Source organism: Zootermopsis nevadensis, unplaced genomic scaffold (genome assembly GCF_977971745.1).
Source record: "Zootermopsis nevadensis isolate Lab colony 2312 unplaced genomic scaffold, Znev_1.0 Znev_ptg000057l, whole genome shotgun sequence".
NCBI lineage: Eukaryota > Metazoa > Arthropoda > Insecta > Blattodea > Termopsidae > Zootermopsis > Zootermopsis nevadensis.
The window spans coordinates 1,675,130-1,688,061 of record NW_028259188.1 but is presented as its reverse complement, the minus strand read 5'-3'; the positions used below and the strand labels follow the sequence as shown (position 1 = coordinate 1,688,061).

The 12,932-nt window shown below is 37.2% G+C and overlaps 1 protein-coding gene across 1 annotated transcript in view; it reads left to right on the top strand.

The window, feature by feature from the left end:
- Positions 1-6,005: 6,005 nt before the first annotated feature.
- The window catches only part of LOC147871391 (protein argonaute-2-like), a 61,810-nt gene continuing 54,883 nt past the window's right edge, over positions 6,006-12,932 (top strand). The window contains exon 1 of the mRNA XM_087361380.1: positions 6,006-6,022. The gene's annotated coding sequence lies outside the window, so the exon portion shown is untranslated. The remainder of the gene's footprint in view (positions 6,023-12,932) is intronic.

The window sequence follows — 12,932 nt, the reverse complement described above, 5'->3', positions numbered from 1 at the left end:
ATATAAGGATTGTGTTCGACAAGCCAAGATGAAGCTCTTATAATCAAATGGTCACAGTTGCCTTGTTAGAGGGTTCAGTGATGAAACATCAGTTTAAAAGTAATATTTGGACAGGAATAGCAGGTGATGTCCTCATGTTTATTTGTTAGTGTTTCAACTCTTAGAGCGTCTTATTCACATTTGAACAGAATTACATCAAATATTGTTGGCTGTGCCATTGACAATGTAACAAACTGTGGTTTACGAATGGGGAAGCTCCTGTTCATTTTACCTGCAACTTAAAGTAGCGTTTGGACTCTCATCACACACATGCTGATGGACGAGATGAACCAAATTGATTTTGTGGCCTGTGTTTTTAGACCTACAAACTTATTCCTGTCAGGGCATCTCAGGGGCATAATTTACTTGGAACAAGTCAACATGAATGACTAGCTTTGGCATTTGAATCAGTGGCTGTGACAACAGAAATTTTTCAGGGTCCCAGTGCCAGCACAGAGCTCAGTTACGCATTCAAAATAACAGACATTTTCAGAACGTTTTGTGAACATTAAAATCCTGTTTAGGCATTTTTACGTGAAAGAAAGAATGCGCTTCTAATAAGCTGTTTTACTTGTCTCATTTGATTTACTGATGCTTCCAGTTGTCACCAATGAAGACGTTTCAGCCGTGTGTTTACAGGAACTTCCTGGCTTTAGTTTAGGAATAGAACACAATCATGTTTAATGAATACAATTGAGAAGTCCCTACTATGTGGCTATTTGTAATTATTTGCATATATTATATAAAATGCTGACCTAGAAAACATCCTATTGTTATATTTCAGAAGAATTACATAACTGCTTTCTGTTACATTTACTAATTCATTCATGTTGTAAATGAGTTTAATTTTTCCTCCATTCATATATTTTTACAGTACCTTCTTATGTACAAACTTTTACATAAAAGTACCCTCCTTCACATTTATGTAGTCATGGTATCTTGCATGAGGCATCTTTGTAGATTACGGACTTTTAAAATACTACCTGTTAATATATCCACTTAACCAGTCAAGAGCTGGAGACTACGAGTTGCATCTGAGAAATCACTATTTCCAGCCGAAAAGTCGGGGAAGTATGCTTTAACATTAGATCAATGTTCTCCTCCACTAGTGTCGAGAACAAAAATGCACAATTCTCATGTGCCTAGTTGAGTCAAATGCACATAGAGAGAATAACAGAAGGACATGACTTGAACCTGCAGCAAACATTCTAGGTGTTGAACAGTGCAGCTTTTCTTGTTTACCTAATAATGTTGAATATTGCCAAAAGATGATTACAGTAGGAAGAAACAATCAGCATTCTAGTACACAGAGTTTAAAACTCTGAGACTTTTTTATCCCTCTATATACTTAAAATAACATTTTGTACTGTGATGTTTCCTTTGGTACAATTAGAGCTCTAAAAACTAATTTGTAGAATCAAAACTCTATCCAAGACAACATTCTGAACTGTTTTGTCTAAAACTTAAGTGGGACAATGAGATTTTTCTTTTTACCCAATGGGCATTGGTAACCCATTCCATTAGGTAAAGGTAAATGTAAAATTGTCTCTTTGCATAAGAATCATGGTTTGAAGGTGTCTAGAAGAAGGGATGTAACACTCAATCCACCCTATCTCAGCAGTGGATGGAAGTGAGTGATCAGCTTCATGCTCCGGCTGATTTATACTGTGAAAAGAATTCCTGCTGTTTTCATGAATGGAATCCCAGTTACCGTTCTTGCCCAGTGCAGTTTTATCGAGGCTCGTACTTTGAGATATGGGGGTCGGTGCATGTACGTAGTTGCTTTACTGTATTATTCAGTAGCTAAGATTTCAAGGAGCTTTATCACAGCATCTAAACAACAATGTTGCATTGGAACATAGATCTCTTTGTACCTTTCTGTTCTGCAATTGTATTATAATGATGAAATTTCAGTGTTTTAATTTAATTTGCATTTAAGGTGGCTTTCCTGTTGAATACATTTTTTTTTTGACAGACAAAGTTAGGAGTTGTGGATTCTTAACCTTAAAACTTCCCAATATTCATCAAGCATGTCTGCTTCTTCCTGATGCTTTCAACGAATCTGGACAAATCTTTACACTTTGGTGACTAATTGCATGTGGTAAGTTCAAATGGTGTGTGTTACTAGTAAGTAAATACAAGTATAAATCCAGGTTAGGTGAGTTAGTTCAATTGAAATAGTTTCATAAGCTTAGTAAAAGTAAATAAACCCCCAAAAACAACAAAAGGTAAATGTGGTCATCAACTGCAAGAATATTTATGATATTTCTTTCATACCCTTTATGATATTTACAAGTTATCTTGGGCTAGAAATTCAATAGCAATGTTTGACAAAGAAAGAAAAAAATTATGGTCATTACCCATACAAGACATTAAATTCATGGCAATTCTGTTTAACCGCACTAATGAGTTGTAAAGAGAAGGACACATCTTTACATGGTCCACGGCAATGCTCTGGTGAGTAATTCATAGTGACATAACTAATGGTCTGAAACAGAAAACGTGCTATTATGGTACAAAAATTAGGTTAGATTAGTTTTAGGTTAAAGTTTTTTAATTTTTGTTTTTAAATATAATTTGATGTCTTGATGGTTCCGAACATTATCTGGGGATGAACCAACTTTAAACCAGCCAATCAAGCAACTAATCGTTCAAATATTAGGGGTGAGAAGGATGTTTTTAGCATGAATTATCCTAGAAAATGTTTAATTGTTCTGGACCCAAATCATGTAGGCAGGAACTTTAAGCTTTAGATTCTTGGTTAATATACAGACACCTTAAAATGTGAAGTCATTAACATTTTATGTGTGTCACCATATACAAAGATGTGATTTGACATACTACTGCTGTGTGCTGCATCTGTGAAATCTGAAAGACATTAGAGCCATTTAATGTTAGTTGTGTAGCATATACAGGTCAAAACTGCAGCAAATTATCTTTGTTGGGTATGGTGACAGTTCTACAAACCTTTGAAAAACATCGTTTTTACCATTATGTGTCTAGTTTTGAAGAAACATCCAATTTCAAATTGTTGTTTTTATTCCTGTTAGTATATACAGTGACTAGATTCTGCACCATTTTTGTTAACCATAAAACAGGCTTTATTTGGCATGCAGAAGATTTCCATTCATTTATACACACATTGAAGACGGTTATTCCTGCCAGCATCTGTGCAAATAATCTTGCTGACCCTTGGGTCCTGCATTAAACATACTGTTCACTGTATGTGGAACACTGCGGTCATGAAGAATTAGTCATTAAGAGTTAATTTTTCCTGCATCATGCAGTTCACCAGTTGTCTTCATATGTATTCTCTGACAGTATACTGGTAGCACTCAGCAAGAGTCTGGTTATTTGTGTTTGTGTTGCATCCTTGACTAGAAACAATGAACTGTGATAATTTATTGGATTAGTGTGTAAGCTTGGAGCCATTTTTGCAGGAAATCTGAGAATGAGTGGTCTCAATTTAAACATTTTTATTGAGGAAATAAACAGAACGGTTCTCATCACATGAAACAGCAACTTAGGAAGTTTTTTTTCCCCCACCTTTTTCCACTTCACCGCACTTCGACTTTGAGCTCTCTTTGTTACTCACACAATATAAATCTGGTATTCAAAAGACTGGAAAGAGTTGGCTCAAATTTCAACATAATGGATGATGCAGTTTTTCACATCTTGCAAACAAGTGATTTGTGTGCCCCTAAAGGAAGAAATCCATCGACGTTAATTCCGGCGAACTTGCATGTCATGCACCTCTTCCATTCTATCTTGCAGGAAACGTTGTGAGTTGCTGTTTCATGCCGTGAAGACTGGATGCTCCTAGCTCTGTTTATTTTCTCAATAAAAATGTTATAATTGTGTGCACTCTTTCTTGGACAACCTATATATTGACTAACACCTCTGTTGCTGATAATTTTATCAAAAGATAGATTTCATATTATTGGTGCATTTATATATTTTGTTGACATGTCATTTGTACAGTGAAGATCCTCATCTCAAACATAAGGACCTGTTACATGACCAGACAGTTGGTCTGTGATGTGTTAAAATTATGAGAAGAAAAATATTTTATGATGCAGTCAATTAAGAGCAGTATGTGAATCACAATCCTTCCATCAGAAATTAAATGAAGGTACATCCAGCAGACCTACTTGTGAGTAATAACACCTTTTCACTTGTCTCATATTCTGACTCCTCGCTCATTTGACATTGTCATTACTTTGTGATTGATGAGAGTGAATGTGTTGATGTGTTGCAAGGTCTGATCTAACATGTAAACGATCTGTTTTCATTTAAGATGCCAGCATCTTAGTGTAGAATACATTCACAAAGACGTCAGAGATCGGATATTGTTAAAAACTTTTATGAAGTTAGGATGAGAGATGCAGAAAGGGAAATTAATGATGTGACTGTCAAAATTTTATAATTAATTACAGCAAATGCAAACAAGAGTCCAAGCAATGGAGATCCGTAGAAGGTCCCTTAGAAGGATTATAAAATGAGCAGAACATAAGAAACAATGAAATTCATTTGGGATCCTATAAATAAGCATAATGTCCCAAAAATAAAGATAAACAAAAAAAAATGTCCATCTTCAGATTTGCAGTAGGATTTTGATAAGCTGTTTAAATGTGTTACTAATTAAGGAAATTTCAAGTGCCTTACTTTTGTTGCAGTGTGTATAGGCAACTTCCCTATTAAAGCAATTTCTATAAGAATTAAGCTTCAATAACTCTCACCTCAGTGCAAGTGGAAAGAATCATCAGAACAGTAGTCCTTTTTCTGGTTATGAATTCAATTACTTAGATTTTTCTATGACATTTTGTTTTGTCTTCTCAATGTTTCTGGCTTCTTTGCCTGAAAACAAATATTCTGATAATATTTCTTGCTTGGCAGTTCGTATCATAAATTGGAAAGTTTTATGCAAAATCAAAACCCAAAGGAGAGGGAAATATCCCTATACCACTCATTTAATTATGAGAATAAGACAATGTAGTGACGAAAACCAGCAAAGAAATGTACCCTATGCAAATTATATGATTATAATACCTATGGCATGCATTAGTTTTTGCTTTGATGTAGTGTGTCATAGACCACATCCATCTACCGGCATCTCTATGTCTTTGAGTTATTTGGAGATGGAATGTCTAATAGGATTAACTGAATGAATGTGTACCTCGAGGATAATGACTAAAGAAGAACGATTTGAATTCAGCGCGCTCTGTTCGCACTGACATCTATGGTGAGAGCATACAAACAGTCCAGAGCTATTATGGCAGTCTGATCGGAGTCGTTTGTGTATGGTGAAGGAAAATTTCGTTGTAGGCGCATGTTTTCTAAGTTTTAAAGTTAGAAGATTGCACGGTAAGTGTAACTGAGTGTTCGTTATTCATAATACAAGTGATTAGATTTAAAAATACAAATATATATGGCTATCGTGAATCTGCTGTCTTGTAACACATATTTTGTGGTTATGTTTTGTGATGATACATTAAAATACTTAAAATTAACATACAAAATACGGCGAATAAGTAAATTCACCTGTTAAGTAAAAGCGTTAACTTTATCTTGGGTTTTGTATAAGGTGGTGTTACCCCAGGCACATGGCAGAATTACTCTGTATGCCGGGGGAATTCCGTCAAATGTGTTTTCGCAAAATTCTGTCAAATAATCAAACGTATAGCAGAAATGATGCTGTCATATGCTGACCACTCACCCCCGTCTATTGCCGAGGTCAAGAATGAGTAGGAGCTATACCAACTCTCCCCCCCAAGCGCCTACATAGTGCATAGTGGGACTGCTTTAATTCTACATTTTAGAGCAGAAATTATTACAAAATTCTCTATGTGTTATCTTCATGATGAATTACTCTCTAAGATTCAGCGTTTAGGTATTGTAAACAATGTTCACAAAGCAAGTAAATTAAATTTTCCTTTAAGGTGATGCGATTCCCCCACTCTGACTAACCTTCTGCATGTAGGTGGTAAGTACAATTAGCATTTCCTGCTTATAAAACACCTGATTTCTGATCCGTTAAGCAGTGGCTGTTACTGAAGCAAGATGATAGCAGCCCAACACGAGTTCACTATCATTTTCTTCTTATTATTATTCTTAACTGTGTACAAACCTTAACAATTATGAATAGCTGAATCTAACTATAAATTCATAAACCCAGCTAAGTCTTTGTTGATGTTGCATAAGATTCTTTTATCAGAATTATTGGAGATCTTTTCTTTTTTTCAAGAATTCATAACAAATGACTGAAGAAAATTGTAAAAGGTACAGATTTTGTTATCCCTAAACTAAGGCAATCAAAAATGTTTTTTCCAACAGTATCGATCTTTCTGTGACGGTTCACCACATTCTTGACTGCCTTCTCAGAACAATGGTCTAGCAAAAGCTTAATCATTACCCTGATATTTTATCATTCATCCTTTCCATATTGTTATGAATGATTCATGAATCAGTGCAGGGGGCGTAGATCCAGATCCTCGATGTCACTGTTCAGCTTCATGTATGCTTTCAAGGACATAATTACTAAGAACAGGAAGGAGACGGGAATACACATTAAGCTGGATGTTAGAGAAAAAGGTTGTGAGGGTAGGTGATGGACTGAACTGGCTGTGTGTTGCTTCCATTGACAATCTTGAGTGTTTGCAATTCTCTGTGTTATGCTTCTAGTACCACAGCTAGTGAGAAGCATCTCTTTCTTGAAGCCCTGTCACATATAGCTTATGCAAGATGTTGTTTTGTCAGCTGGATAAACCAACATACTTCACAGTACTTGGCCCCTGAAGCAATGAGGGGACGGGGCACAGAATGGTAATTATTCCATATAATACTTTTATTTTCCGTCGTTTACACAAGCTTATTGTTAAAATCATATAAAATCATATAAAATTTCACATAAAATTGTTACATTTTAAAATTGACGACATGTTTCGATATACAATCTTATCATCGTCAGGTCTATCAAAATTAAAATTAAAATCTGGTGTATCTGTTGCTCTGCTTATATTGTTTTTGTTTTTACTCGTTTTTACTACATCTCCAGGCTTCTTCGATTTTATTTTTGGAGACGCGCCTGGGTGCCTATATCGGGTTGTGTATGAGGTGCGTGTCCGTTGTTATTGAATGGCAGACAGTCTGCCATTCAATAACAACGGACACGCACCTCATACACAACCCGATATAGGCACCCAGGCGCGTCTCCAAAAATAAAATCGAAGAAGCCTGGAGATGTAGTAAAAACGAGTAAAAACAAAAACAATATAAGCAGAGCAACAGATACACCAGATTTTAATTTTAATTTTGATAGACCTGACGATGATAAGATTGTATATCGAAACATGTCGTCAATTTTAAAATGTAACAATTTTATGTGAAATTTTATATGATTTTATATGATTTTAACAATAAGCTTGTGTAAACGACGGAAAATAAAAGTATTGTATTGAAACACAAGCATGATGCAATTAAGATATAAGGTAATTATTCCATTCAATGAGGATGTAAAATTAATGATACAGTTTAATTGAACTGAACCACCAGTGGTTTCTGAATCTGGTGCAGTCGCCTGCCTGGTATCTGGTGGATTGGCTAATGCATATTTGTCTGTCCGTCCAGATTGAAGAACCTGAGATCAGATTTTCATTATATTTGTTAATAATGTGGACTCATTTGCTGAGGGCATCAATGTCAAATGTCCTTGAGCAGAAAACAGCGAGGAGAAATAATTTTTCCTTCTTTGCTGCAAACAATATTTCTCTTTTTATTTTAATTTATAGATCCTACATCAATTCCCAGTTTTCTACATTATTTTCGTAAGGTACTTAATTAAAATTAATGTGTTCGTCGTGGTTGTAATCAACTGCAAACTACAGGCAACTCTCGGTTTACGAACGTCACAAATCATTCAAAATTTCTTAAATTCGCCAGTAGATAGAGTTCCTTATGAAACAAAATGCCAAACGTATAGTGAACATAATTGTAAAATGTAAATAAAGAAACTTTAAACATGTATTTATTACAATAATTATCAGAAAATTATTATATGTTAATTAGTACATGGTTTTAATGCTTTAAAATGGCTGCTAAAATATACGATATATATCGTAAAAGCTCAGGAATGCAAGATGCACATAACGAACAAAAACGTATAACGAACCACGTCTTGGAACGCAACTCAATCGTAAAACGAGAGTTGCCTGATTTTTTACCCAAACCAACATTTTTTTACGTTACTCCGCCATCTTCTTTTTGCATTTCTCCTCCATTAATTTGTCTCTGTGTTTGTAGGCGTAATCTCTTGCGTTCGGTAGGTTCTTGATGACACAAGTCGACAGAAAGGATCTCCTAACATTCATGTTTGCCGCCTGGTACCTGCAATTTGAAATATTAAAAGTGAAATCAAACCCTTTTTCATCGTCCATCGGTATTATCTACACTGAAGACAATTTTTATCACATTTCGCGGACACAGTTACAGAAAATATGTAGCTCCACATGCGATGATGAATCTCATGAAGGAATGCGTCTTCTGACATAAATAATTTATTTAATAAACTAACTAACTAACTAGATGGCTTACCGAACCCGAAGGTTCATCACCGAATTAACCAAAGCCCTCCACCGGACCCTGTCCTGGGCCAACAAAATCCAGTTTCCTTCAACTCCTATCTCCCATAGATCCCGCCTGAGATTATCCTCCCATCTACGTCTAGGTCTCCCCAGCGGTCTCTTCCCTTCAGGTTTCCCAACCAGTACCCGGTGCACACCTCTTGTCCCATCCATGCGCGCTACATGTCCCGCCCATCTCACTCTTCTCGACTTAATCACCCTCACAATACTGGGGGAGCAGTACAGATTTTTAAGCTCGTCATTGTGCAGTTTTCTCCACGCCCCATCGTCTTCCCTCTTAGGCCCAAATATCCTCCTCAACACCCGATTCTCAAACACCTGCAATCTGTGTTCCTCCCTCTGAGTGAGAGACCATGTTTCGCACCCATACAAAACAACAGGCAAGATTATTGTTTTGTATACTTTAATTTTCAGGTTCTTAGAAATCAGACGGGAAGACAAAATATTTTGGACTGAGAAGTAGCAAGCATTTCCGGAATTTAGTCTCCTCCTAACTTCCTCACAAGTATCATTTTGATTTGTTATTGTTGTTCCCAAATATTTGAACTTTGTAACCCTTTCAAAGGATTTATTAGCTACCCTAAGATAATTTTGCCCGCCTGTCTTCTGATGACGAGATACTAACATGTACTTAGTTTTTTCTGAATTTACTTCCAGCCCCACTTGTCTACCAGCCTCTAGTAAAACTTCTGCGTTCCTCTTTATTGTATTTATATCGTCCCCCAATAAATTAACATCATCAGCATATGCCAATAGCTGATGTGTCCCGTTCAATTGCAAACCCTCCTGCCTACCTTGGACCTTCCTGATGGCGTATTCTAGCGCAAAGTTAAAGAGCAAGGGAGACAAAGCATCTCCTTGTTTTAGACCGTTCTTGATGAGGAATGTCTCAGATACATATTTACCTACTCGAATTTTGCTGCAGGTTTCATTTAAGCACATTTTTATTAGACCCACTAGCTTCTTTGGTATACCAAATTCAATAAGAATATTATATAGCACTTCTCTCTTCACAGAGTCATAGGCTTTTTTGAAATCTATAAATAACTGATGTACAGTCCCACCGAACTCCCATTTTTTCTCTAGTATCTGACGAATGCAAAAGATCTGATCAATCGTTGATCTGTTTCGTCTGAACCCACACTGATGATCCCCAATAGTTTCATTCGCATATGGGGTTAATCTTGCCAAAAGAATGTTGGATAGAATTTTGTATGAGGTTGATAGCAGCGATATTCCTCGGTAATTACCACACTCAGTCTTGTCCCCCTTCTTATAAATAGGAATAATTATGGATTCCTTCCATTGATGTGGCATCTCTTCCTTATCCCAAATTAACTGAATAAGCTTATGGATCCTCATATGCAACCCTTTGCCACCTGCTTTAATTAATTCGGCCGGAATCTGATCAATTCCTGGAGATTTATAACTTTTCAACTTCCCAATGGCTAGTTCCACTTCATCTAAGCTAGGTTCTGGCACCAACAGTTCAGCTGTATGCATTTTAATCTGTCTAATATCACCAGTATTATGAACATTTAAGAGCTCGCTAAAGAAATTTTTCCACCTATTCACAATTTTTATTGGATCTGCAAGCAAATTGCCACTATCATCCTTTACCAAATTAGTCTGGGGTTGATATCCTTTCTTAAAGTTATTAATGCCTCTGTACAGGTCTCTGATGTTTTTTTCCTTATTATTTGTCTCAAGTTCAGCAATTTTGCCCTTCAGGTATTCCCTTTTCTTAGTCCTAAAGGTTCTACTAGCCTCACGTCTCACGTTACATAGATTATCCGCATTTGTTTTGTTTGGGTTCTGCAACCATTGAAATTTTGTTTGCTTCCTTCGATCTATTAATTTTGAACATTCTTCATCAAACCACGGTTTATTTTGCTTTCTCCTGTAGTATCCTAGTTTCTCTTTTGCTGAAATTTTGATGCAGTTTCTGACATTTTCCCACTCCCTGTTGATGTCCACACTTTCATTATCCTCATTTGTCTCTAAAATTTGAAACCTATTCGAAATTTCAACTTGATATTGTTCCTTTGCCTCTCCCTCACTTAATTTTTTCAAATCAAATCTTTCTGTGTCAAAATTTTGTTTAGTTCGTCTACTTACTGAAAGCCGCTCCCTCACTTTTGCTACCACCAGATAATGATCAGTGTCGCAATCTGCTCCTCTGAATGATCTCACATCAATTACATTTGTCTGCCTTCTCTTATCTACTAAAACATGATCTATTTGATTGTGTGTTCTGCCATCTGGGGAAGTCCAAGTGTATTTATGAACATCACGGTGTGGAAATTTTGTACTTTTTACAATTAAATCTTTTGACGTAGCGAAGGTCACTGCTCTGACGCCATTATCATTACTAAGTGCATGGAGACTCTCGCTGCCTATTGTGGGTTTGAAGACATCCTCCCTCCCAATTTTTGCATTGAAATCTCCTAGCAGAATTTTCATGTGATACTTGCCAAATGTATCAAATACTGATTCCAATTCTTCATAAAAGCTATCCTTGATATCATCGCTTTTGTCTTCAGTTGGGGCATGAACATTAAGGACAATGATGTCGCACCAACGTCCTTCCAAAATTACGTAAGACAACCTGTCACTAACAAATTCTACTCTCTTAACTGCTGCCCTAATTCTGCTATGAACAAAAAAACCCGTCCCTAGCTGATGATTGTCATTCCCCTTTCCATAGAAAAATGTAAAATTGTCCACTGGGATCGTGCCCTCCCCCTCCCATCGCACTTCCTGCACTGCCACTAAGTCTAACTTATAATTACCTAATTCCCTACACACTGATTTCAGTGCCCCAGCCCTATAGAGGCTCCTAATGTTCCAGGTACCAAATCTCATGTCCTTTTTCAATTGCCGTGGTCGTGCCAAAGAGTCCGTCCTGATCCGAGGCTTGGTTGATTTTTTCGTAACACATATTTTTTTTAAAGGTGAAAGGTTGTTAGCCCTACACCCAACCCCCAACCTGGAGGACCAGGGTATCACTCTTAGTCTAGCGCATCTCCTTAGACCTGTCCGGCTTGGGTGACCCTACCATGAGCCGAAGCTCAGGCCGGCATAGCCCTAAGGGTCATTTGAGCACGCAAGCCTCCTCACCCGGCAGATTGCCTTCGACAAGGTGGTGATACCTTCGAGAAGGAATTTATTTAATAGAAACGTAATTTGAATGTCAGTGCATTTATGTAAAGAAATTATTCATTTTCTTAAAAATATATATACTTTTACTTCTGGGGTTCTAAAATATCAGAGATTTCGGTGTAGAGTCGTAAAATGTTTTGCCCTATAAATATCATGTCTGATGGGCTGGCTCTGTCTTTGGGTTGAATGGGAAACTGCTTGAAGCTAAGGGAACAGCTTCCACCGAAATGTCGTTCCTTGTATTTTGTTTCCTGACAACCTTAACAAAAATTCCCCCAATCGGAATTCGATATACGATTGCCTCACCATATTTCAGAACAGTTCCCACGTGATCTTTCTTTCACTCAGATGCACATAGAACCCCGGCCAACGTCCTATTATGACGTAATACATTTTATTACATCAGAGTGGAGGGAGAGGTTATGACTAATTTTAAAAGGCTGTCAAATGACTTGTGTTCTGCGCTAACTACGTTTCGTACACTTCATTAAGCCATTACCTTCGGTCAGAATAACAAATTTAATCACACGCTTTCTTTGGAGAGATAAGCACGTCTTGTTTGAGACATGCGCCCATGACAGTATTTCCCCCTTTTAGCAAATACATTTTCAAAAAAAATTTGTCCCACCAAAAATATTTCTAGAGAGATTCTACTGGACGTAAAACAGACAAAAACCAAAATCAAATGAATTTTTGTGGGAATTGTGGCTCGTGAACAGTCGAGTATGAGAAAGGCTGTCTTCTGGGATGTTTTTGGAGCTCCTTACCAACTCCGTCAACAGATGGCAGGAGACTGCGTGGTCAAACACGGCAAGAGACAGCCATTTTGAAATAAACTTCCATCAAAAATGGGAACATGAGACTAGCCTAAGGCAATGTCCTAGGTAAGCGATAAGAAGCGAGCTGTGCGAGCTGGATAAGCAGCATGGGGTGTCATATGACATAAGGGAATCGCTTGTTGTGTCCTGCGTGAGAGAAACACACGGCCTTCCTGCGCATGCAACTTCAGTGTACTGCACGGTCAGAGCTTATCTGCGCATGCGCCTTACTGGCCAGCGCAGCGACCTGCGCGAAAATATCAAAATATTTTAT